The 23,876-nt window shown below is 42.2% G+C and overlaps 1 protein-coding gene across 13 annotated transcripts in view; it reads left to right on the forward strand.

The window, feature by feature from the left end:
• The window catches only part of TSPAN4 (tetraspanin 4), a 470,616-nt gene that overhangs the window by 52,601 nt on the left and 394,139 nt on the right, over positions 1 to 23,876 (forward strand). For 6 of the 13 annotated variants that reach the window (XR_012653138.1, XM_075047863.1, XM_075047864.1 and 3 more), the window contains one exon: positions 18,809 to 18,902. The exons of 5 other annotated variants lie outside the window; for them this stretch is intronic. The gene's annotated coding sequence lies outside the window, so the exon portion shown is untranslated. Of the gene's footprint in view, positions 1 to 3,563; positions 4,026 to 18,808; positions 18,903 to 23,876 lie in introns of those variants that run through there. 2 more of the 13 variants (XR_012653137.1, XM_075047857.1) reach the window with 2 other exon arrangements.

Raw genomic sequence — 23,876 nt, forward strand, 5'->3', positions numbered from 1 at the left:
GCAACCATTGGACGAGTGCGTGATTTGTAAAGGATAACTGTGTCCTATCCTTCCAGGATCCTTGGTTGACCTTAATTTTAATGTGAAACATGGCTGTTATGTGGAGCTGAGGATAATGATTCAAGCCAGAGACACAGATCCCTAATGGTGACTGTGATCTGCATTGGCAAATGGAAAACTTCAACAACCCCTTTAAATCTTGTGTTGTATGCTTTTTTCAGTTAACTTTGCTGTCTGTTGCCATAGCCGAATTGATTACTAGTGATTTGAATACATCTGAATAAAGACTGAAATGACACCTATATAGTAGTTTAATTTTAGTTTCACTTTAAACTGAAACTTATTCCCTGCCCCCCCACCCCCTGCCTTACATATGTTGAATGCAGATTAAGAAAAGTGGGCTGGGCGGAAGATTCTTTTATCATAAAGTGTCCTGCATATATCATTAACTAAATTTTTGAACAGAGACATTACTAGGTGGTTGTTTCTGGTCACTGGGAGCTTGACTTAAAAAAAATATTTTGATGCTAAAAGATGCAGCTAGGCACTAATTTAAAGGAAAGACAGGTCCTATGACACTTAGGCTTCTAGAACAAGTAGATTTCTGATTTTTCCACCTTTCTGACTTCCACCTTCGCTGTAGAGCAGGGAAGAGAAACAAACTGTCCTCATTTTTTCAATTCTCTATTTTTCAAGTGAAGTATCGACATTTGGGGAAAATGCAAATAGGGGCATTCACTCTTTGGTACTTACTGAAAGCAGTACTTGACACTGTGCTATATTTATAAAGCTCGAGTTAACCTCAAAAGTCAAAGCTGTATTATGTATGCAACTTTAAAAAGAACCCTCTAACACTGGGGTGGGCATTGTTCTCTGGAGTACTTGAAAGGTTATTTAAATGTCCTAAGTAGAATATGGAAGAATTAGGCTGTAACAGAATTCCTTTTAAAAGATCCTCTTAAATTTAAAACTAGGTTTGCATTCTAAAAATAAGAATTAGGTGAAGATACTTCATGTTGCTTTAAGGAAATAAACTAATTCTTTTTACTGGTCTTACAGTGAAGACCTTGTTTGTGTTTTGGTATAAGCTTGGAGGAGCAGGAATAACAAACGCCTGTGTCATGGCTTCACTCCAACAAGATATATGAAATCAACATTAAAAACCAGTGCATCAGCGCCTGTCACTGGTACACTGTTCTGCTGTTGTATGGCCACGCGGGGAAGATGAATTAGCCAAGTGAGGAAACGGGTTTTTAAGATGTTTTTCTGCAGTCAGCAAAGTTAAGTGAGATGACAGCACTCAACTCATTTTGCTGTATTTAAAGTTTCGAGGTACCTAGAGCTTGAAATACTCAACACCCAAATATGCTTGGGAGAAGCTGATTTGTATTTTTTGGGCTCTATTAAGGTGTGCAGGGGAAAATCAAAGTCACGCTATGTAAAAGGTCCTCAGCAGGGACAAATACTTCCTTGTAATATACTTACAGCACTTCATGCGCAATGGCTGTCGCAGGATGTAATCTGCAAAAGTTTCTTGTACTGCTCCAGTTCTGTAGGTCTCCTAAAAAATTGTTTGCTTCCATCACAAAATCTTGCCCTTAACATGCCAGGAGTGTGGTTTGGGATTTAATAATAGTAACAATTCTGAGCTTTCTGAGATGTCAGACCTGGTTACAGAAAAATCTCCATCAGAAGGATCTTGTTTGCTCCTTTGCATAACTGATGTCTGCTTAGTAAAAATTATTTCTCCTTTTTTTCCCTGCATATGTTAACTGGAGATTCTGAACCTGCCTTTTGGCATTAGAAATGCATAGCAATAAAAACAAGGATTGAGAGAGGCTTTGGAAAAAGAACAGGCCCTTCCTCTTGTACCAGCACACAAAGCAGCGGAATTTATTTTAAGACTTACTATCCAGATTGTGTTTGAAAGAAAATTTCATTCACCAGCTGCGTAAAATTGTACCAAATGAATTTAATTTGCTGCTTTCAATTATCAGAGTCTTTGATCTGGTGTGTCAAAATCTAACCTTTTCATCCCTCTTCTCAGAAATGTTCCTGTGTTGTGGAAGTGGTGGTAGGCAGAGCTGCAGAAAGACTGATCTTCTTCCTCAGTCAAGCACAACTAGTCAGACACAGGGAGTGAATGCAGCAGGATCCGGATCTACCTGCCAGGTGCTGTGTGCCCTCAGCTGCTTTTGTAGTAAGCAGCTTCTCTTGGCATGGAATGGATTTGAAATGTTAAGTTTAACAGTATGCGACCTTCCCTTAAGTCACTTATTTTCAACCTAAGACATGAGATGCAGGAATCGGCTGGAATCAACTGGCTCCAGCCAACCTGGAGGAGCAGGCTCCTGCCAGAAGGACTGTCTGGGCACTGCATAGGCCATGATTGTGCTGTGCTTGCTCTGCAGTTATTAATGTTTTGGATTTAATTTATAAATTACCTCTTCTGGGAGCACTTGTGAGCCCCAGCAATGTGCTCCATTAGCCATCTACAGCTCATAAACTGTGGGTTAGACTTGTCATTCATTAATTTTTCTAATGGCTCTTAAGTTTTTGTCATCTGAATTGCAAGAGTGCTTAGCAGGTCTGAACTGCCATGTGTAAAGGGGCCAGTCCCTTCTCCAAGACAATGTACAGTTTAAGCAGAGAAAAGGTGTGGAAAAAGGTGTGAAAACTTATCCACAGTATATGAATAAAATGCAAAGAAGGGAACTAAGGAATTAGTGGTATGATTTGCAAAGGGGCTGGGTTGGTGGGGTACTTGGCTTTGCAGCAGCGCAGGGAGTTACACAGCAGAGAGATCACAGAGAGTATAATTTCCATGTGTGGGTGCAGATTTCGGTCATCCTTCCAGCAGCTCATGTGTAGGAACCTGGAAGGCACACAGTGGTCTCTGTGCACCACATATGATAATTAAATTATTAATGGAAGTGAAGACCACAAGAGTTGAACCCAGTCTGTGCATGTTATTCAGAGCCTTCTAAGGACTTCCTCATTTTCTGGATTAATTGAAGACACACATTTTTCTCCCATTTCACTTCAGCTTTTTTTTTTTTTTTTTTGGTCTTACTTTGCATGGTATTTTTAGGCTTAGGTGAAACAAAATTTTCATGCCGTTACCTTTTTTACCTTGCCAGAAAGTCCCATTTTCTCACAGTTCAGTTGTAAGATTTAGTGTAGGAAAAGTCAGTAATATTTCAACATTATAATTATCAATTAATATGTTTAATATTGAGTAGCAAAGGGAAATCTTTTAGCTGAATTAATGACCAATGCCACTACTAATGCTAAATGAGTCCATCAGTATCATGTTATTATTGTAAATGTCAGGAATTAAACATGATTAGGCCATTAATTTACAGTTGCTACTGTGTCTAATAGTTATTGGTGTTGATTAAAAGGGACGCTGGTAGGGCTGGCAGGTGAAAAGCTTGACCCACTTCTCAAATTTTTGTTAATCTGTTCCAAAATGTTTGACGAATTCCTGAAGACAGAGTTTGAGTGCATACTTGAATTTTTTTGAAATCTGAAGTAGTGGCAATGACAAAACCAAAACACAGTCTAGCACCGACTTTGAATCTGAAGTAATGTTTTGACTTACAGTTCAGTTAGTAAGTTTGTACTTCACTGAATACTTGTATAATCTTATGTTTGCGTGCTTGGGTTGTAACCTTTATGTATTAGGGACTGTGATGATTCTTCTTTATTATATAAGGTGTAGGTGTGTTAACTCAGGTATAAGAGCCTTATCTGAAGTTTCATATATGCTCTGTCTAGGACTTGTGTGACACTTGAAAATGTGCTTGGATTGTAGCTCCAGGGATTACTTTTTGTAATGAACTCAAAATGCTTTTGCAATGTACATCTAGAGTACTGCAGAAAGGGATGGTCCTGACTTCCTCTTGCCTGTGGCTGCGTTTTTCTCATTGTTTTCCTCATGCCAGATTTTTTTTTTTTTTTTGCAGAGTTACCACCTTCTCAGCTGATTCTGAATGCTAGTGTCAGCATGAGAGAGGAGACAGGTAAACAGCAGGCAGGCTGAGGGGAGTGTGAGCCAGATTGCGTTTCAGCAGCATCCTACACATTGACTAAAGTGACCATGGAACTGCCTCAGGGCCAGACTCTCCTGGCTGTGTGTGTATGCTCTTAGCTGTACCCAAGTACAACTGAGCTTCTTGGAGTATGTGGTTCAGACTGGTTCTTTAGGTGATCAAGTTTGTACCAGCAAACTAGTGTGGCAAACCAGCATCGGAGGCAGTGTAAGTAATCAGAGTGGGTGGTCTACTCTGAGGCTGAACCTTGAGCCAGTGTGAATGTGTCAATATATCCGTATTTTCTGGTCTTCATAATGATGAGAACCCATGTCTCACAAGTGAGAAAACATGCAGTAAAGACTAAGATGCACAAAAATCATAGCTTGTGGCTGAGGCATGTATAAACTAACCCATGCACGTTACAGGTGGAAAGTTATGGTGCCTTGTGTGAAGGAGTCACGTTCTTCCTTGATACTGATCTACTATGTAGTACCTGTAACAAAGAAGAGATTATAATAATGTGCATGTACAAGTATACGCATGAACTTGCGCACTATCAGTTCACATTTCCACACTGTTGTGCCTGCTTTTGTCACTGCTCTATGAAATAACTGATGTATTGTAAACTGAAGACTGGTCTGTGTTAGAAGCCGGTCTCATTGGAGCATATTGCACCCCACATACAGGACAGAGATGTCCTTTTATCCAGTGAATGTCTTTAATTGCTGGACTTCCAGAACTTTGCTTCTCCCAATGTGAAAGTTTTGTTCAGTTGAGAGCCTCTCTAGCACTCCTAAGCAGGGCTAGCTCTGCTTGGAAGAAGGTGCTGATGACTAGTGTAACACGCTTGGAAAATGTGCTGTGATGCATCTGAAAGGGGAGCAAAGCTGAAGCTGCATGGATATTGTCACAGAATCAGCTTGGCCGCCTTGTGAGCTGTTCTGAAGTCTCCTTAGCATTGGTAGGCATTAGAGGATAGATGTCATCCTTGGTGTATGCTCCCGCAGTCTATATGTATTCAACAGAAAAATGTCACTTAGTGGCTATGCTGTATAATGTGCCTGATGCTGTCTGCAGGGCTTGCAGATATATTTATAATGCAAGGGGAACCAGAGGAGCCACCCACACAACTGAAATGTTTTCAGGAGATAAAGGCTATTAAACTGCTTGAAAAGATCAGTTGGGTCTCTAGAGGGTGAAAAGCCAATGTTGACCTTATGGAAACTTTACTTGCTGATCTTACAAAGGAAGTGTTAGCAGAAGAGAGAGATAAGTGTATAATGGAATTACTTTCTGCCTTACAAAATGTGCCCAGTAGCAAGATCTGCAAAAAGTTGTGTGCTCCTTGAAAAGAAAACAGGAACAAGAAGGTGAAGGATGCTTTCTTCTCTTCCCCAATGGCAACTCCTTTTGTGGAATCCAGCTCTTCACATCCATGCTGTTTAGCATTCCCTTGCCTGGCAATGGGACTATTGCACAATATGGGATGGTGATTACTTCTGTGTTTGAGGGTGAGGGCAAAAACAGTTACTATCTCTGTTAGAGTAGCATAAATGTACTACTCTAACTTTCTCTTGTAGGAGTACAAACTATACTAGTATCAGGCATTCTTATTCTGGGATAATAACCCCAGTGGCTATGAACTGGAAAGCTTTTTCAGTAAAATGTTATTTTTCTGTAGTTGGACTGGTTCCATCACTGCAAAATCACTACCTTGATTAAACGCTGCTTATTTCTTATCTGAAGGGAAGTACTGCAGTTTATTTGCTCTTGTTAAGATAGTATCTTTATTTAAACATATTGATGCTTTTCTGAACGGGCTATTTCTTGCACCCATTGCAACCCTTTTGTTTCATTCCTGTGACTCTCCTTATTGAAGAGACTCTTTTGTGTGCCTTTATTGGCACAGTCGTTAGATGGGCACAACTAATAGGGTGAGGGAAGTGTTCGTTCAGAAAATACCCTTGTTACTTGATAAATTGGCCAGAACAATGCTTGCTTTTGTATTAATTCCCTGATGGATGCTGCTGACCAATGTAAATATAGTTCTATTTAGCAAGTGAGAGATGAGAGGAACTTGATGAATTTGTTTTTGATGTTCTTTCTCTGTCTCTGCTCTGGCTTTTAAACTGGAGTTTTTGACATGAGGGTAGAACTGAGGCATGTGAAGTGTCTCCAGTTGGTGACTCAGGGTGTGCGTGTGTGGACTGTTACTCTGACAAAGCCCCTAAAAAAGGGAGAGTCTGAAGAAGCACATTATGTTTTTTACATTGTGCATTAGATGCTAACTGGGAGTTATGGAAGTTGTCCTCAAGTTTGATAGTTTGCTAACTTTCCCATTTCAAAGTGCCTGTCATGTTCTGTGTAGAAGTTTATATGTAATTATGGCCAGCTAGAATTGCTGAGGGGCTCCTGGGTGTGGAGATGAAGAATGTACTACAGCGCCTGGCTAGTTCAGAATACAAAGTGGGGTGGCTTTTGTGTACCGCAGCAAAGGCATGACCGGTAAAGCAGGTTCCTTAAACTTGACTTTCTTGCAGGTGTAGGAGTGAAGGGGTCAGAGCTGTAATTAGAATCACTTCCTCTTCCTTGTAGCATGCTGCCTTGCAACTGTAGCTTTATAGCATGGGATTTAGGCCTTTAGAGTACCTGTTGCTGCCACAGTGGGGGTTAGGGTGTGGAGGCATGAACTGTTGCACTAGTGAAGTTGTTTTTATGCTAAGAGAGCACAAGATGGGAAAAGCTGTCCTGAGATGGTGACACCAACCTCCTGCTGCGTTCCATCAGTGTTATAACAAAGTGGCAGTGGGCTTGGGTCTCCTGTTCTTTTCTTGCTTGCTTGATTCTTCTACTCAGAAAGGTATCAGCCCTGGGCTCCCTTCAGGTAGCTTTCTCAGGGGATAAATGCAGGGCTTTCTCAGCTTGTTTTGCTGTATTCTTTTCCCACTCGCCCACCCCGCCTCCCCAGTTGGTTGGTTTTTTTCTTCTGCCCAGAACCAGTAGACCATTGGTTTATTTTATCTTGTAGACACAATTGAAGGAGTTTCCAAGAGGAATGGGTCTGCAGGAATTATTTTTGCTAGTCCTCTTTCTTATATGTGCCTAAGGTTCCATGGATTGATATACATTCAAATCCATTAACTCACAAGGTAAAAGGTCAGGCAAACGAGTCTGGGACTCCACTGGGGTGTTTTTGTGAGGGAATTTCTTACAGTACTCCAGAGAACTGTTACCATCAGTATCAACAGGGCATACCTCATTTGTTGCAGATAGAGCTGTAACTGTTTATGTGTGTGACATTTACCTGTGCATATAAGTCATGAAGCCCAGGAAAACATCACTTCTCAGGTGGGGGAGAATGAGAGAAAAATGTCTGTCTGCAGCCAAAGTCCTTCCTGACCTCCCATGGTAAGAAACAACTGGACATACTGCTTTTGAAAGGAAAGATGTTATTGGAGTCATACTAATGAGTGAAGATGTACGAGTTCAGTTCTTCCACCATAAACTTTTTTGTGTGATCATGAGCGAGATTCTTAGTCTCCTGAAAACCTATAAATGAGGTAGATTGTTTTTCTTCTCTGCCAGCCTCATCTATTTAAATCGTCATGTCTGTGAGGCAGGAACAGTACACGTTGTGCAGATGTACAGGAGGTGAAAGGGCCCAAGCTATCCTGTCCTGTCTGCTCCCTTGTGCCAACTGTTTTGTGGTAGGTACAACAGCAAGGGCATGGGAGAGACTGGAAGATGCGAGAGGTGGAGTGACGCTTTGAGGGCTGTAAAGAGGTATTATTGTAGAGGGTCATAAAATAATATCTTTAGATATTTAGTATTTGAGAGATTTCAGTTGGTGTAGGAAAACTTTTTTGTTTCCTCATGAATTCAGGCTATGCCTTTATTCATGTGCCTTTTAAAAGTGAGAGAAATGCAACATTATAAAGGCAGAAAGCAGAACTGGGTGGTTCATGGAGGAGGAGTGAGGATGTCAGGCTTTACTTTGGGGATGATGAGGAAAGGAGAGTGTTTCTGAGTTTACTTTTACTGAAAGCAGTACATGTGAATTGGTGTTAGCAAAACCTTTACACTATGTCTATCGTTGCTTTGTAAAAGCTGGCAAGTAACACTGTTATAGGCTGCTGGACTCTGTACAGGGCACTGATCTGTAGATTTTTTTTTTTCCTAGTAAAGGACATCTCCAATGCTAGCTGTATTTAAAGGTGTAGAAAAGAGTTTTGAAAAGCTACGCACAGCAGGTGTCATAATTTACTGTAGTATCCTGCTGTTAAGGATAACTAATGAGTGTGTCAATTCCTTGGATATGTTGAGCCAGATCATTAGTCCTTATAAACTGGCCTTGCTTCATGGAGCTGGGGGGAGTTTCATGCATTTCAGCCCACTTGGGAACCTATGTCCTAGCAAGCATGGCAGGGCTGTGAAGGGCTGAGGGGAAGCTTGAGGTCCCTGGTAGCTTTGTATGTGTGCTGGACTGGCACAGAAGAATCTTCAGGGTAATGTGTGCTTTCTTTGCTGCGAAGGAGGATGGCCTCCAAGTTGTTTCAGTCTCATCCTCCTCTTTTCCCACACTCCTCCTCACCATCCCCAGTGGTTGGACTTCCCTCCAGGTGGGAGGGGTGCAGGGAGGACACAGCTATGTGTATGTTTGTATGGTAAAGAAATACCACTGGTTCTTTGTATGAGGAACTGTCATGTCATTGTAGGTGCCTTAGTCATATTTGCAGGGAAGTGGAAGGAAGTGGCAACAGGTAATTGTTGATATGAGTCACCTACATTGGGAGATTAAGGTATAGAAAGGAGATAGTGTGGAACTGCTGGCTGAATTGGCACTGCCTGGAGATGAAATTATGTGCCTGTCTTACTGTTGGGAATATTATGACATTGGCATATAACAGAAAGCACGGAGCGGGTACCAGAAACAACTTGTACTTCTAAGTTTGGGTGTTGTTTCTTAAGCCTCTCTTCTGCTCTGTAGAACATGAGTGACTTTTATCAGCTTATACTTCACAGCCTGCCCATGATGAGGAATTACTTGCTTCCAGCCAGTTCCAGACTTTGCTTGACTTCCTGTGGCTGACTTTTGGCTCTTGTTCCCATCCAGGTGTGAGGTATCATCCCTCTGCCTTATCCTCCCATGGACTGCCTAATGTTAAAGCAGACCAGAAGTGGGAGGATGTTATCTTCATAGCAGGAGTTTACTTATACCTTCAGTGATACAAAGTTTTGATACAGCCACAGCATATTTCTTAAGTATAGTCTCACTGTAGGTAGCAACAGCAACATTTCTCATAGTTGAAAATTAAATATGTGCTTTGGTTGGCCATCTGCTCAGGGCAGGAACCAGCTAACTCATGGGCTTCAGACAACCCCAGTGCATCAGTGATGCTTACAGCACTGTATGAGCAGGCATTTCTGTAAGGGGCCTGCTTGCTTTTGGGTTCTGGATTGAGAGGTGTTTTGTCTTCATTAGAGTAGTGCATGCTAGTTGTAATGGATGGGCATCAGCCAAGCATTGTGTTTGCAAGAGAGTACAGCACTAGCTGTACAAAGTGTATAACAACATGCATGTGAAGTGTAAACTACAGAGCAGTTTTAGACTGTGCCAGGCTGAAGATGAGACAGAAGAGCAAAGGCAGATGGCAGAAACTGCTGGGGAGAGGTAAAAAAAGACATTATGGTTGTTATTGACTTGTGGGCCTGGTGCAGTTCTAACAAGAAATATGCTGGTTAGCCATAATGCTGGTAGAGCACCAGTGGCCGGTGAACAGCTGTTATCCCTGCAAGCTTAATCTTCACGTGTAGCATTTAAGCTGCCTGACCAACTCTTGTGTGATTGTAGCAAACCACAAGACAGAAGGACAATCTAAGTGAAATGCTTTAAATTTGGATTTTCCTGGGGATGGATGTTTTTTGTCTTCTATAAGTTTCTGAAGCTCCAAGATGGGCTCTCTATCTTGTCATAGACTTGTATGGAGCTTTGCTTTTTTTTTTCCCTTCATATTTTTATATATATAACATATGTATCTTTTTTTTCCTGTTTTCCCCCATTTTTGTTAAGTATAAGCAGGTAGTTATTTGTATGCTGTACTGCCCAGTCTGCCCTAAAAACCCCAGAAATTTCTTGAGGTAGACATAGTAAATAGGTATTGTGAGAGATGATTTCTGCTATCAAAGGGCAGATTTTGGTCTCAATATGGACCAGTTAGTTGGAGTGTTCTCTCTACTGTGCATGAGAACTGAGGGGAAGAGAAAGACTCAAGTCCCATTGATAACTGCTTTTCCTTTATAACACGGATCTGGAGAGGAGATAAAGAACTGCATCTGCTGTCAAGTTGCTTTAACTAGTATGGTGCAATGTGGCATTATTGTAACTGACTCAGCACAAAACTTTTGAAAACCTCTAAATAATTTAAAGATGTTGATTCCGAAGCCATTTATGGTCTCTTGACTGAGTGTAAAATATGCCAAAATATCTGCAGTGGTTTAAACCAACCTTCATTTCTAGAGTGGGACTTAAAGCAAACACAGAAAACAATCTTGATTCTTCATGAGATGCATTGGGTTTTCCCAAGGCCTAGTGATGCTAACAATTAAAGGAGTTTCTTAAATCCTCCAGAGGGAAGGTGTTTGAGGTGCCAGCAATGTGTATAGTTGTTTAATATCTTTGGTATAGATACCTAGTGTCTAGGTACTGGTTTAGATGCTTTCTAAACTTTGCAAGTAAGTGTGGGTTGGAAACAATTATTGATCCTGCCTGAAAGGTGATAATTTGACTCCTGTATAGACCACAAGTAAATTTTCAATGTATTTTGTGCAGTTATCCTATAACAAGCCTCTCCTCTTGTCACTGGGACTATGTGCTTGAGAGTGTTACCTGAGGCATCCAGATTTTTGCAGGATTTGAGAAGGGTAGGCCAGCAGCTTGTGAAGTCCTGGGGATGCTCTGTGACAAGAGGAGGGGTAAGTGTATGTCTAAAGGGGTTTGACTGGAAGCAAACTGAATGAGAGTGCTCACCCCAGGCAGAAGGGGACGTGGGCTTACGAGTGCGTGCGGAAATCCAGTGGTTAAGACTGTCAGAAAGTTGCATAGAGCAACACTTGTCAAAGTGAAGAACTCTTTGGACAATGTGAATGCTGCTGTCCTGGCCCAGATAGATCTGAGTTGTGCTTTTGCTTCACCCACTGACTAGGTCTCATCCAGTACTCATGCTGTTGCCAAACACCAGTGCTCTTGAATTACTGCACAGCAGCTCTTCATTTACCACAAAGTGCCTGCCATAGCTGCGGTGATTCTGGCCCAGCAAGAGAGTGTTATGTTGTAATAGCTGGCTGAGGCGCTCACAGCCTATGCTACGTTGCTCTGCCAGCACTGGGGCCTGTGTCCAGATCCAGTTACTCTGTGGCCAGATGGAAGATCAGAGGAGAGGGAACTGCTACAACCCGAGATGGAAAACTTACTTCGTTTGTGTGCTTTGGATTGTTGGTTTAGGAGAGCGAAAGATCTAGACTTGCCTCAAAGTTGGGAATGTGTTGTTTTAACTCTGTGAAGTTACCACAAAGGGGAAAAGATAGGATAGATGTGTCTTCTCCGTGGAAATACTGTGTTAAAAATTGTATGATGTAGTTTACCGCCTTAGAGATTTTCTGGGAGCAATACATGTGTCTTGGTGTATCCACAGCAACAAAACTAAGATAACAGTCATTTCAAGTCACTGGCTTAAAAGGAACAGCTGAAAAGCTTTAAAAGAAAAAAAAAGAAGAGTGAGTACTTTGCAGAAATTACAGCACTAGAAAACTTACAGTGCTGTATCCTTCAGTATGTCACTTGATTGTTTGGGGTAGGAAATTAAATGACATATAAACTCTTGTTGCTACCACCAAAATTTCCTTTGCCTACACTGGCTGATTTTCTGGTCTACCTTGCTCCTCCACAGGTGATTCTCAGTGTTTGCTCAGGACATGCTTGTGGGATGGCATTTACCTGGCTGTTGCTCCCCGTGCAGCTGGGTGCTCACTGGGAGCGGGGGGTACTCGGTTCATCTCCCAGCTCTGCGGCAGACTCCTTGGGAAGGTCACTTCTGTCTTCCTGCATGATGTCAAGTGTTGTGGATGATCTCAGGGCAGCTTGAAGCGTTGCTGTGACTCAACATCATGACACAATATTAGGTGGGCCTCTGAAAGAGTGCGGTGTGACCCTGGACCTAGCTAGTAAACCATTAGTTTGCTCAGGCAGTGCTGCATTACCCTTGCTGAGAGAGAGCTTGGAGAGTGGGAAGGATCCTGCTGTTGCTGGTGTTGCCCTCCTCATAGTGTCAGAGGGACAAACGTATGCAATATTGTGATACTGTAAGTGATGGATCAGCTCTTTGGGAATCGGAGTAACTCCTTTAGAAAATACCTATGATCTCTACTTAAAGGCTTACAGTGAGAGATATTTGGCTATGTCCACTGAGAATATATTTCAGCAGCTAAGTACCTGTCATATTTTAAAAACACCCTATGTTTCCAAAAGCAGTGGAGCAGTTTTAGGAATCACTGGGCAAGTATTGGAATCAATGCATTTGAACAGTGCTATGTCTATATTTCTGTGTGTGTATAATCGTATATACAAAATTAAATGTATTCTCTGAAAAGAAACCTCTTCAATGGTGGATTTGAAATAATGACAGATCAGGTTAAGATTTAAACTTTCCCTAACCATTTAATAGCACTTAAATTAAAAAGTATTTACCAGTGCAGGTTTGGCTAGGGCTTTAAAGGAAAATGAAAGTGCTTGAACCACAAGAAATCAATGGCTTAATTGGGTGGAAAAAGAGTTCACTGCAGTGCCAGGATAACCTGTGAGAGGAGTAGCCTGTTCTGCAGGTGTAGGGAAAATATTTGTCATTTAAGTTTTACAGCAGTATCAGTTCCGTGATGTGTAACTTGTGAAGTTGTGAGACTGATTGGGAGTTGAGAATGCCATATAGCTTGGGCTGGGGAGAGACTGAAGAAAGACTAAATGAAGGATGGTGAGATATTGTCTTTATTCTGGTAGAACTAGTCACATTTCCTTACTTTCTTTCACTATAGACAATAATATTTTAAAAACAAATTTAAAGTTTGTTAAACCTACTTTCTTCTCTTGGTGAGCCATCAAGTTGGGGGCAGTTTAGGTAGTAAATAAATGCTGTTTCTGCAGATCTTATTTGGATTTCAATTTTCCTCCAAGGACAGCTTGACATACAGTAAAAGTTAAACAAACAAAAACCCCACAATAAAAAAAAAGAAACAAACAAAAAACCCCCCACCCCAACTTTAGTAAAATGGAAATCCATCATTCATTCATTTAAAAATGGCAAAAATTGAAACTTGGATAAATGTATCATTTATTGCATAACTTGTTAGTTAAATGAATGGTGATGTATCATCTTTAACAAATTTGCAAGCTAAACTTTATAGGTATTTTAATCTAAACATCTATATGTTTTCATAGTTACTAAGCCGGGAGAATCAGCCCTTTTCCAGGCATGACAGCTAAAAATGGAAACCAAGTTTCAAACTGCTGACCTTAAGGTTTCATATTTTGGACTGCTAATCACTTTGATTTAGTTATGAATGTTGAAACTATTAAATTATTAGTGCAGGTCATAATAGTGTCTGAATTATGAATGAACGGTCAGCATGAGGCAGCCTCTCCCTTCTGGCAGGTACAGAAGGGTGTCATGGGAGCTGCTTCTGTGCCCTCTGGTGAGATGGAGCATGTCCCACAGAGAAAGAACTTCTGCTTGTTTCCATGATGGCTGAGGTTGGGTGGCTCTGTGCCACAAGCAACTGAGTTGGTGCTGTTATCTCTGGTTGTATGTCCAGTGCTGGGTGTTCACAGAACTCCTTAGCCCCACTTGTGCAAGCCTAGGTAAGAGTGGTGATGTCTGGAAACCTAAATAGATTGTCTAGTGCAACACCCTGGATTTCACATGATTATTAAGACTCCTCAATTTCTGGTCTCAAAGTAACCTATTTTATTTAACAATATAGCACAGATCTCCTTGGGATCTAGTTACACTAGATACAAAGGCAGATACTGGGAGTTAGACGACAATGACGGAAAGGAATGGCTGATGCAGAGGGGCTTTCAGAAGTCTACAATGTTTCAGCCTCCCTTGTAGGTTTACCTGCTTTGAGGAGTAACTGCCTTCTCAAGCTACACTGGGACAGTCTCACCCTACCCAAAGGATGGATTGTTTGTGTTGCTGATTCCATCTAGAGTGCCCAGGGTACATAAGAACTTAAAGCCTCATCCTTCTGCTCTGTATTTGGGGATAAAAGTAAAATCTCTGCAGGAGAAGAGGGCATGGTACTAAGTGTCTCCTAACTGCTGAATTCACTCTTTAAACAGTCCAGCAAGTCTCGCCTCTGTGCCCAGCAAGATCATGGAGCAGATCCTCTTGGAAACATGGGAAACAGAGAGGTGAATGGTGACAGCCAACATGGTTTACTAAGCGAAAATTGTGCCTGACAAATCTGGTGGCCTTCTATGATGGGGTTACACCATTGGAGGATAAGGGAAGAGTGACTGATGTCATGTACCAGGACTTGTGCAAAGCATTTGATACTGTCCCACACAACATCCTTGTCTCTAAAATGGAGAGATGCGGATTTGACAGGTGGACTGTTCAATGGATAAGGAATTAACTGGATGGTTGCATCTAGAGAGTAGTGGTCAATAGCTCAATGTCTGGTTGGAGATCAGTGATGAGTGGTGTCCCTCAGGGGTCTGTATTGGGTCCAGTATTATTTAACATCTTTGTTGGTGACATGGACAGTAGGATTGAGCATACCCTCAGCAAGTTTGTGGATGACACCAAGCTGTGTGGTGCAGTCGACATGCTGGAGGGAATGGATGCCATCCAGAGGGACCTTGACAGACTTGAGAGGTGGGCCCATGCAAACCTCATGAGGTTCAACAAGGCCAAGTGCAAGGCCCTGCACATGGGTTGGGGCAATCCCAAACATGGATACAGGCTGGGCAACAAGTAGGTTGAGAGCAGCCCTGAGGAGAAGGACTTGGGGGTGTTGGTTGATGAGAAGCTCAACATGACCCGGCAATGTGTGCTTGCAGCCCAGAAAGCCAACTGTATCCTGGGCTGCATCAAAAGAAGCGTGGCCAGCAGGTTGAGGGAGATGATTCTGCCCCTCTACTCCACTCTTGTGAGACCCCATCTGCAGTACTGTGTTCAGCTCTGGGGCCCCCACATAAGGAGGACATGGACCTGTTGGAGTGGGTCCAGAGAAGTGCCACAAAGATGATGAGAGGGCTGGAGCACCTCTCCTATGAGGAAAGGCTGAGGGAGTTGGGGTTGTTCAGCCTGGAAAAGAGAAGGCTTCAGGGAGTCCTTACAGCAGCCTTTCAATACTTAAAGGGGGCCTACAGGAAAGATGGGGAGGGACTCTAACAGGGAGTGTAGAGATAGGATGAGGGATAATGGTTATAAACTGAAAGAGGGTAGATTTAGATTACATGTAAGGAAGAAGCTCTTCACTGTGAAGGTGGTGAGGCACTGGAACAGGTTGCCCAGAGAGGTTGTGGATGCCCCATCCCTGAAGTGTTCAAGGCCAGGCTGGATGGGGCTTTGAGCAACCTGGTTTTGTGGAAGGTGTCCCTGCCCATGGCAAGGGGGTTGGAACTAGGTGATCTTTAAGGTCCCTTCCAACCCAAACTATTCTGTTTCTGTGAAGTAGCAGAAAGCTCTGAGAGATGTCCTGCACCTAGAAACCAGGTTCCTTGACAGTGTGCAGAGAAATACAAGCCCCAAGGAACTGCTGTCCTAGGTCACAGCAGAAAGTCACCTAGATCTGTCTCTGACAGCAGTGCCCAGGGAAGAATGCAAGAGTGGGGAGAGCAAGTACTACAGGTGTTTCAAAGCAAGAAAATCAGAGAGCAGGACTCTGTCTAGCTCAGGTTGTCCAAGTTACTGGAAAGCTGAGCTGTCTGTGACAGGTCTTTAATCAGACAATTTGAATTTAGGCATTAGGACTCAATTCACCCTCTGTTGCTAAGCTGTAGTTTCCCCCCTTAAGAACCTGTGAAATTATCCTGAAACAAAATCTAAACAGTTGGGAGTTGTCAGAGACTTCTCTTTAGATGGACTCCAGGTTGTGTGGTGCACGTCAGAGAGCCAGGAAGTGTTTGACACAAGCCAGGATAGAAAGATTAAACACATGCCTCTGGTCTCTGGAGCAGGCTATGTGGTGTAGCTGGGTTTGAGGGGAGCCTTGTAGCACTAATTGGAGTTACACTCCAGCTGACATTCCATATTAAAGTTAGTGCTTAGAGGCCCCGTTGTGCTCAGCAACACATGATAAAGAAATATAAACATCTTGTAAAAGATGGTCCCTGGTCAAAAGAGGAGACAAAAAAAAAATCAACCTGAAAATGAAAGTGGGACACAAGCAGACAAAATGTTTTGCCTGGGGTTGTACAGCAGGTCATTTGTGGAGAGGGAAGTGGAGCCCTGCTCTCTCTGCTGGTGGTTTCAGCACATACTTTGCTGAAACTGGACTTTCCTGGGCTCATGTGTTGGACAGGTCAGGGGAAATCAGTGCAATGACTGTGATACTCAAGGAGGAGGATTTTGGATGTCTTCTAGACTTGAACAGTAGATTTAGATGCAGCCTATTGAGATAACATCCTCACATTAGTGTAATGCTGCGACAACCTCTGTTTCAGCAGGCAGGATTGCAATCTGAATAGCCATACGTGACGTAGGTTTCATTAACGTTGTTTAACAGGCGCGATGAAGATATGGTGGTACTGGGTTATACACAACTGCACAGGCTCACTGGAGTCAGTGTTGTGTGCATGCTTCTGCATCTTCTCTGCCTTATGTCTTGAGCTGGTTGTCAGCTGTGTTGAAAGCATGCGTGACTGCAGTGTAGATACAGCTTCAGATACATACTTTCTCCTGCATTCCTATAGAAGAGATAAGCTATGAAATGTGTTCCTATGCATCTGTGCTTGTGTTTACTGTACTGTACTCTCTAGGGATGCAAATGAATGCTAAGACTGGGTCAGGCCAGTAGACTGTTTAGCTTGTTTTCTTTTTCGCAGTAGCCAAGAGCATCTGCTGAACCAGCCAACGCCAGTCCACAAAAGTCACGGGGAAAGAAGGATTCATTTGCATTGTTATTATTAAGGCTTCTAGCTTGTTCTTGTTTCATGATTGAATTTGTTTTTCTAGGAAGAATCTTTGCTGTTATGAGTCACTCTGGCTTAAAAGAAGGATTTTGCTTTCAGCTGCCTTTTGCCTTAAAAGGTGATGTTGCTTCTGGTATTTGTCAAGTTTAGGAAAAATACCCAAATCTAAAAATCATCAGGCAGCTCTCTCTTCTCAAGAAACACTTGATATCTACACCCTTAGTTCTTTGTTTTAGAAAAACCAAAATAAAGCAATGTTTAGGGAATGCATTGCTGATTCTCCTTTGGGCCCTGCTTGATTTATGTGGCAGTGAAATGTCAGACAGCAACACTCCTGCACGTAACAGGGATGAAGCCTGCTTTCTATTGTGCCGAATTTGTAGACCATCTGGAAATTAGTGGCATTAAGCACCTGAAAGAGCAAGATTAAAAAAAAACCCAAATAAAACCCCAACAAAAACTAGGAGTTACACTATGGCAAACCAGGCACAGTTGATCTACAGACTAAATGTCTTTTGAGTGGGTAGATAAACTGCAGTCTTGGTTGCCTGTGGTCAGTAAGGATATGACAGTTCTTTTGTAAGGGTTGGCTTTTTAACCCTAAGTAATTTGTGGTGGGGCTAATTGCATTGTGCTGAACTAAAATCTATCTGCAGTTCCAAACTTAATGCTAAGGAGACGTACACACTAGCAAAAATCTTGTGGCACAAAACAGTGGTGTAACTCGTTATCCACTATAACAATGAAGCTGCAATGGAAAAGGAGGGGGTTGGTTCTTTTGAAAAGGTTTGTCTACAGTACAGTCCTTACTGCTGCTTCTGTAGGTAGAATTAAACTGTTGGTTGATTGTGCATTTGAATGTTGCTATGCGTTTGAGTATAGCTATAACCTTACTTTTCCCTGTGCAGCATCACTTTGTGCAATTTTACTACTCCCAGCAGAAGGTGCTTTTCACTTGTGGGTATTTGTTGCATGAACTGCTTCCACCAGCTGAGCTTGCTTTGTTGGCATTTGTCAGTCTCAGAAACCTGAATGATTAGAAAGATTTATCAATTTTACTATCCCTTGCCATAACCTTCTCCCTGCATAGGAAACATAAGCTTGTGCTCTCTTCTGAATGCTTTCTGTGCATTGTTCCCTGGGAGCAACAAAGCATGTTTCTTGTAATTTATGGTCCACCAGCATCCCAAGGTGCTGTTCCATAGGCAGTCTTTACCCGGACTTTCCTCTGCATGCCCAGCATGCCTTAGTCTCTTGCCATTGCATGTTCACTCCCACTTTATTAGTTTGTGTGTGGATTCAATTAGAAAAAGTCACCTCTTTTAAATGCTTTTTAATTCTGTATTAGAAATGTGCAAGAAGAGATTTTCTCCAATAAGTCAATCTTTATTTGGTGACCTGAGTTTCATTGTAGTAGCAAACTTCATTGAGGTTGAAGAGTGTGTGGGGAAGTACAGAGGGGAGGGGAAGGGGATTGTGAAGCAGGGAGCTGTAATCCTGGATTGAAAAGTGTGTTCCTGAAGTGACTCCTGATCACCACCTGCCTGTTTTACTCATGAATCTGTTGTTTTGTGTTGTGCAGTGGCATCACCAAAGGGCCGGCTGTTATTACTGTGGGAGATCAAAAGCTACTTCCAACTGCATCTTGTGTGTCATCTGCAAAACCACCAGTCACAGTGAGTTTCTCCTACACACGCTCGCTTTTCCCTAGTGAGGATTTGTTAGCTGTAATCTGCGATAATATTCTTTTTCTTTATTTATACTTTGTCAGTTCACTTACTACTGCAAAAAGATTTGATTTACCAATCCCAAGCCAAATGGATATATAACTTCCCCCTCCTCACCCAAAAGGAGAGAAAAAAAAAAAAAGCTCATAGTGTAAGCTCAGCATTGCAAATTCTTGTTTTCTGGCCACCTGCACACCTTGTGGTGGGGGGACAATGGAAGACTATGTGCTTTGAGTGTGTGTTCTGGTTATTCATCCAATGGCCAAGATGAGAAATTGATAAAATATTCTGTTCCTGAGAACAGCTTCAGAAAGGAAAAAACTTATTTAAATAAAAAGAGGAAAGAAAATTATTGCTTGGGCAAAGACGATTGAACTTCCCTACTTGTTCAGAGTGCCAGAAGCAAACACATACATGTGTGGCATCTGGTCATAGGCAGTGGCAGGTGAAAAGAGAGGATGTCTCAGTGCTGGAGTGTTCCTGAGCCTGTTCCTAGATATACTTTTAAAATGTGAGGCCAGAAGGCTAGCTAATTCAGTGCTATTTGGGTACCAGATGAAAACTCTTGAAAACTCTCATTCCCTCAAACTCTTAATTTCTACCTAAAAGAAATACAGTGAAGAAAATGCTTCCCTAACCCTACCAGCTATCTGTGAATGTCAATGTAACTTGCCTGTGATTCTTTTGTCAATAATTCTCTTCTGCCAATAACTCAGTAAAACACACTCAGATTATTTTGATATTTTGCACCCTTTAAAACAATGGCATAACAATTCCTTGCAAAGCCATCTCTGGTTTTCAGACAATTATTTACCTGTCTTGTGGTGGTTGGAAGAGCTGAATATGTCAGTCGTGTATCTTCTGTGCGGAATCCATCTGCAAGACTAGAAGGGCAGGAGCAAATCTATGCATGTGCAAGTGTTTGCTTTGAGGAAAACTTGAGGACTCAATGAACAGAAAAAAAAGTGGTGAGTGCTTAAGGGAGCGTAGGACACTTGTACAATTAAATGGCATTGAATGTTGAGATGGTGTAGATTTTGGTTTATGGGGTTGGGCATAAAGGAAGTAATTATGCTCAGGTAACTGATTCTCTTAAGAGCTAATGGCAGTAGCAGGAGGAAGCAACGCTTTAAAAGGAAAAGGCCCTGAAATCTTTGTTGTAAGGATATAGGAAAGAGAATTGGACACAAAGTGTATTTCTAGCCTTCATCAATATTGTGGATACATAAATTATATATGACTTGTAAAATAAGAAAGGTTGCTTCTAGTGACCTGTTGTGTTTTGCCTGGAAGGATAGAGCCAGCTTGCAGCATATGTAGAGAATAGTACCTGTCAGAAATTGAATATTGAATGAAAGTAATCGTTTTAATCAAAAGTAGTTAAAAGTGAGGCTGAGTTGAAGGCAAACAAAAAACTGCTCAGCTGGAAGACTGCTTCCAGTGCTGCAGATATGCCCTGAGATGCATATTTTATATATTAGAAATATCGATCAAGGCCATGGCTGTACCTTGCATGACCACTGTTCTACCTGATCATTGTGATCAAGATTTCTTAACTCTTTGAATTCCCCTCCTTTCACTGTTGACCAAGTACAAAGCACTTGGTGCTGGTGTGATGGGGAACTCAGCATTGTATGAGGTGGTTAGCTTGGCCCTTCTTTCCTTCTGATTTAGTATTGTGCAGGAGTGACTGTTTTAGTCACAAAAAAGCTAAAAAGCCGTGGTGAGTTCAGTCTCTGTACTCTCATCTGAGGTCCTCTAGTAAACCTGCGAGTGATCTTTGCCTCTGCTGAAGGTAGCATGATCTTGTCACAGAGGTTGCCTGTGATTCCCACCCCCCCTTCCCCTGTTAATCACTTAGATCTTTGATCCTGCCTGCAGACATTTTCCCTGATGGATGGATCTTACTGTGGACCATTAATTTGGCTGGGTAAAATGCAGGAAGCAGAAATGGTTTAAGTGAGATGTGTGCTGTGTCAACTGACAGAGAACACTGCTCAAAGGAGAAGCTTCTTGGTGCATGGACACATATTCGGCTGAATCTGCTGGCTGTGGCAAAGACATGCTGGTTTATATCAATTAGCATTCCTGACAAATTATCTGTAGTGATTGTGGGTGTTTTCTTAAGAGAGTGATTGTAAAGGGGTGTCACTGGAAACAGTGACTGTACGCACAATCTGAGACGCACTGAGCTTAGTGCTGTAAAGGAGCCCTAGACTTTGTGTTTCTTCAAAGAAACAGCCTAGGCTGCTTTTTGAAGTTTTTGGCTTTCAGAGCAAACCCAGGATTGCTTCCGCACACTTAAGCCTGCTTTCTATTCCTCATGAGTCAATGTCCATTCCCTTCTGATTCTTTACAGTGCCCTGAGAAAGTTGAATCCCTGTTGAACCCACGGAAGCCACCTCTGCTTGCATCTGTTAAAACTAGTTGGCAGCAGAGGGTGAGGGTGCAGATGAGTGATGTTAAAGGCCTTTTCTGTGCCATAACATTTGGCTGCTGCACCCTTGAGAAGGCAGGAGTCTGCGGTTGTACCTGCTTGAGCAAGGCTCCCTGGGGAGTGGGTCAGCCCTGGTGTGGTGCTGGATGCATAGCAGTAGATGCTGCACTGGAGCCCTGCTGATGCAGTTGCTTCTAACCTTGACCCACACCACCCTTGACTTTCTGCTCTGACTTGCTTGTTCTTTTGTTTAGCCACTAGACTTTCCAAGTAAACTGCACAAGTACATACTGGCTGGTATGCCTGTTGAAAGGAGAATGATCTGGTAGCTAATTTAGAGCTCTGCAAGTCCAGTTTCAGCTACCTGGTCTGCTTGCAGATTCCCTCTGAGAATTCAGTAGCATGACATAGTCTCTGTGCCAGTTTCCTTTCTGTTAAAGGACATTTTCCACCTTGGATAGGAACTGTGAGGGTAAACACAGAGCCAGTGAACGCTCCAGTATAGTAGTTGAAGAAGTAACATGAGTATTAACCAGGATGTCTTTCTCTAATATTTCTGCACAGACCAAATAGTACCTCTGAAGTCTTTTTAGCAGTCAAAATGAGATGATGACCACTGTGTATGGGTGGGAAACACAGGGTTGTGTAACATGCCAGTGATATTGAGATGTGAGCATGAGATCCCAGCATCCACTGGGATCCCACTCTGATCACTGAGTGTGTCTCACCTCTCTGAGTGGAAGTGCTTTCTTGGACCTGGAACACCAGAAGTTGCAAACGGCTTGGGTTCACGTTCCTCCTGTGGGGTTCCAGTGGCAGGTGCTGCTTTGTTCCTCATGTGACTACACAAGGCAAAGCCACATCTGCTTAACTCAGCTGGCCTGCCTGTTGTGTGTTGGCTTTCAGCATTTACTTTAGGGTTGCAGGAAAGTCTTTTACCTTGTTTTCCAAATGTCACCAGGTGAAGTTCTTTTCAGAGCTTGGCTATTTCATGGCTGTACAACCTACCTCAAAATAGTTGCTGTCCCTGTTACACAACAATGAATAGGATCTTGATAGGACTGACAGCTATAAAACATTCCCTCTGAACTCTGAGATGAAAGTGATGCATTTCCTTTCTCCTTCCAGAGGGCTCATCTGCTGTAAGAAGAGGTTTCTTTTTTAAAATGTAACTCATACCAGGTATCATAGCAGTGTCTATAGTACTCCACGGCAGCATGCTGTGATGCCTCATGCTATGGGAAACTGGGAATATGGGAATGAAAGGCAACTCTGCCAAGAGGCTTCTGTCTGCATTGATAGGATAGCACACGTGACTCTTGTGGCATTACCTGAGTCTCACTGCTGGTACAGTGGAAAAGGAATAGGGTAAAATCAAGTTAGGGTTCAAATATTCAGATTGCAAAGATACTCCCTGGGGTTTGATCTGCTTGCTTGCTGATGGTGTAGTGTAGGGAACAGAATAGATTAAAGAAGTTTGTTTGGCTCTGCACTGCAAATATATAAGCCAACCTCGCTTTGGCTGCCAGCCCAGGGTGAAAAGGATGGCTGATCACCGTGCTCCTTCAGTGTTGACAGCTATTGCTGTCAGGGACAGGTGTGATTTGGGTCTAAGACAGGGATAACAGTGTGAGGGCTTTTTAGTGTGAAGGTAGATTTTAGGAGATAATGCAATTTCTCTGTTCCACAGTAAAGGGAAATAACAGAAATGGTTTTGTGTTCTCTTGGTGCATTTTTCTTAATTTTTATTCATATTGGTCCTAGGATGCAAGGATATTGCTCAAATATTCTAGTACTTAAGAATCTTGGATTATATTTTTGATTCATCCAGTCTCATAACCTGTTCCTTCTCATGCCAAAGCCTTGCAAGGAAGCAGGCAGTTCTGGGATACCACTGGCTCTACAGAAATAAGTCTGTGTGTTCGGTCCTTATAAAAATGTTTTGAAGAACTGAACAAGAAAGCAGTGTAAGAATTTGGTGGGCAGATTAATTGCATTCCTGTTTCAGGCTGTTTATTCATAGCTTTAACTTTTTTAAGGCAAAAAGGAGGCTATTTTTAGCTTTGTTTTTTTTCCTCTGTATTAACCCAAACAAATTTCCCTCTCAGAGGAGAGGGTGGAGCTGGGAGGAAGGAAGGGTGGAATTGAAACTGCTTCATTAAATCAGTTTCAAGATCATCAACACACAATTTTGTTTCCACATTGCAGTTCTGAGCACACAAGAGTCTCTTTACACTTTCCAAAGAGGGGAAGCTTTGTGTACAGACGGGGAAGGTGAGAGCTCTGAAATGATGAAGTAGTTACGGAAAGCTTATGACTTTTGCTTCCTGAATATTTTTTTCTAGTTACTTCTGTTAGGGTTCATCTGTTATTTCGAAGGAATGGTGTGCCTTGGTGACAGTTTGCTCTTACAGCTTCCAACTCCCAGCAAATGCCTCTTAATGCAAGATAAAGGGAAGAATTCTGGTATAAGCAGGAAGGTCATT

Source organism: Buteo buteo, chromosome 16 (assembly GCF_964188355.1).
Source record: "Buteo buteo chromosome 16, bButBut1.hap1.1, whole genome shotgun sequence".
Lineage (NCBI taxonomy): Eukaryota > Metazoa > Chordata > Aves > Accipitriformes > Accipitridae > Buteo > Buteo buteo.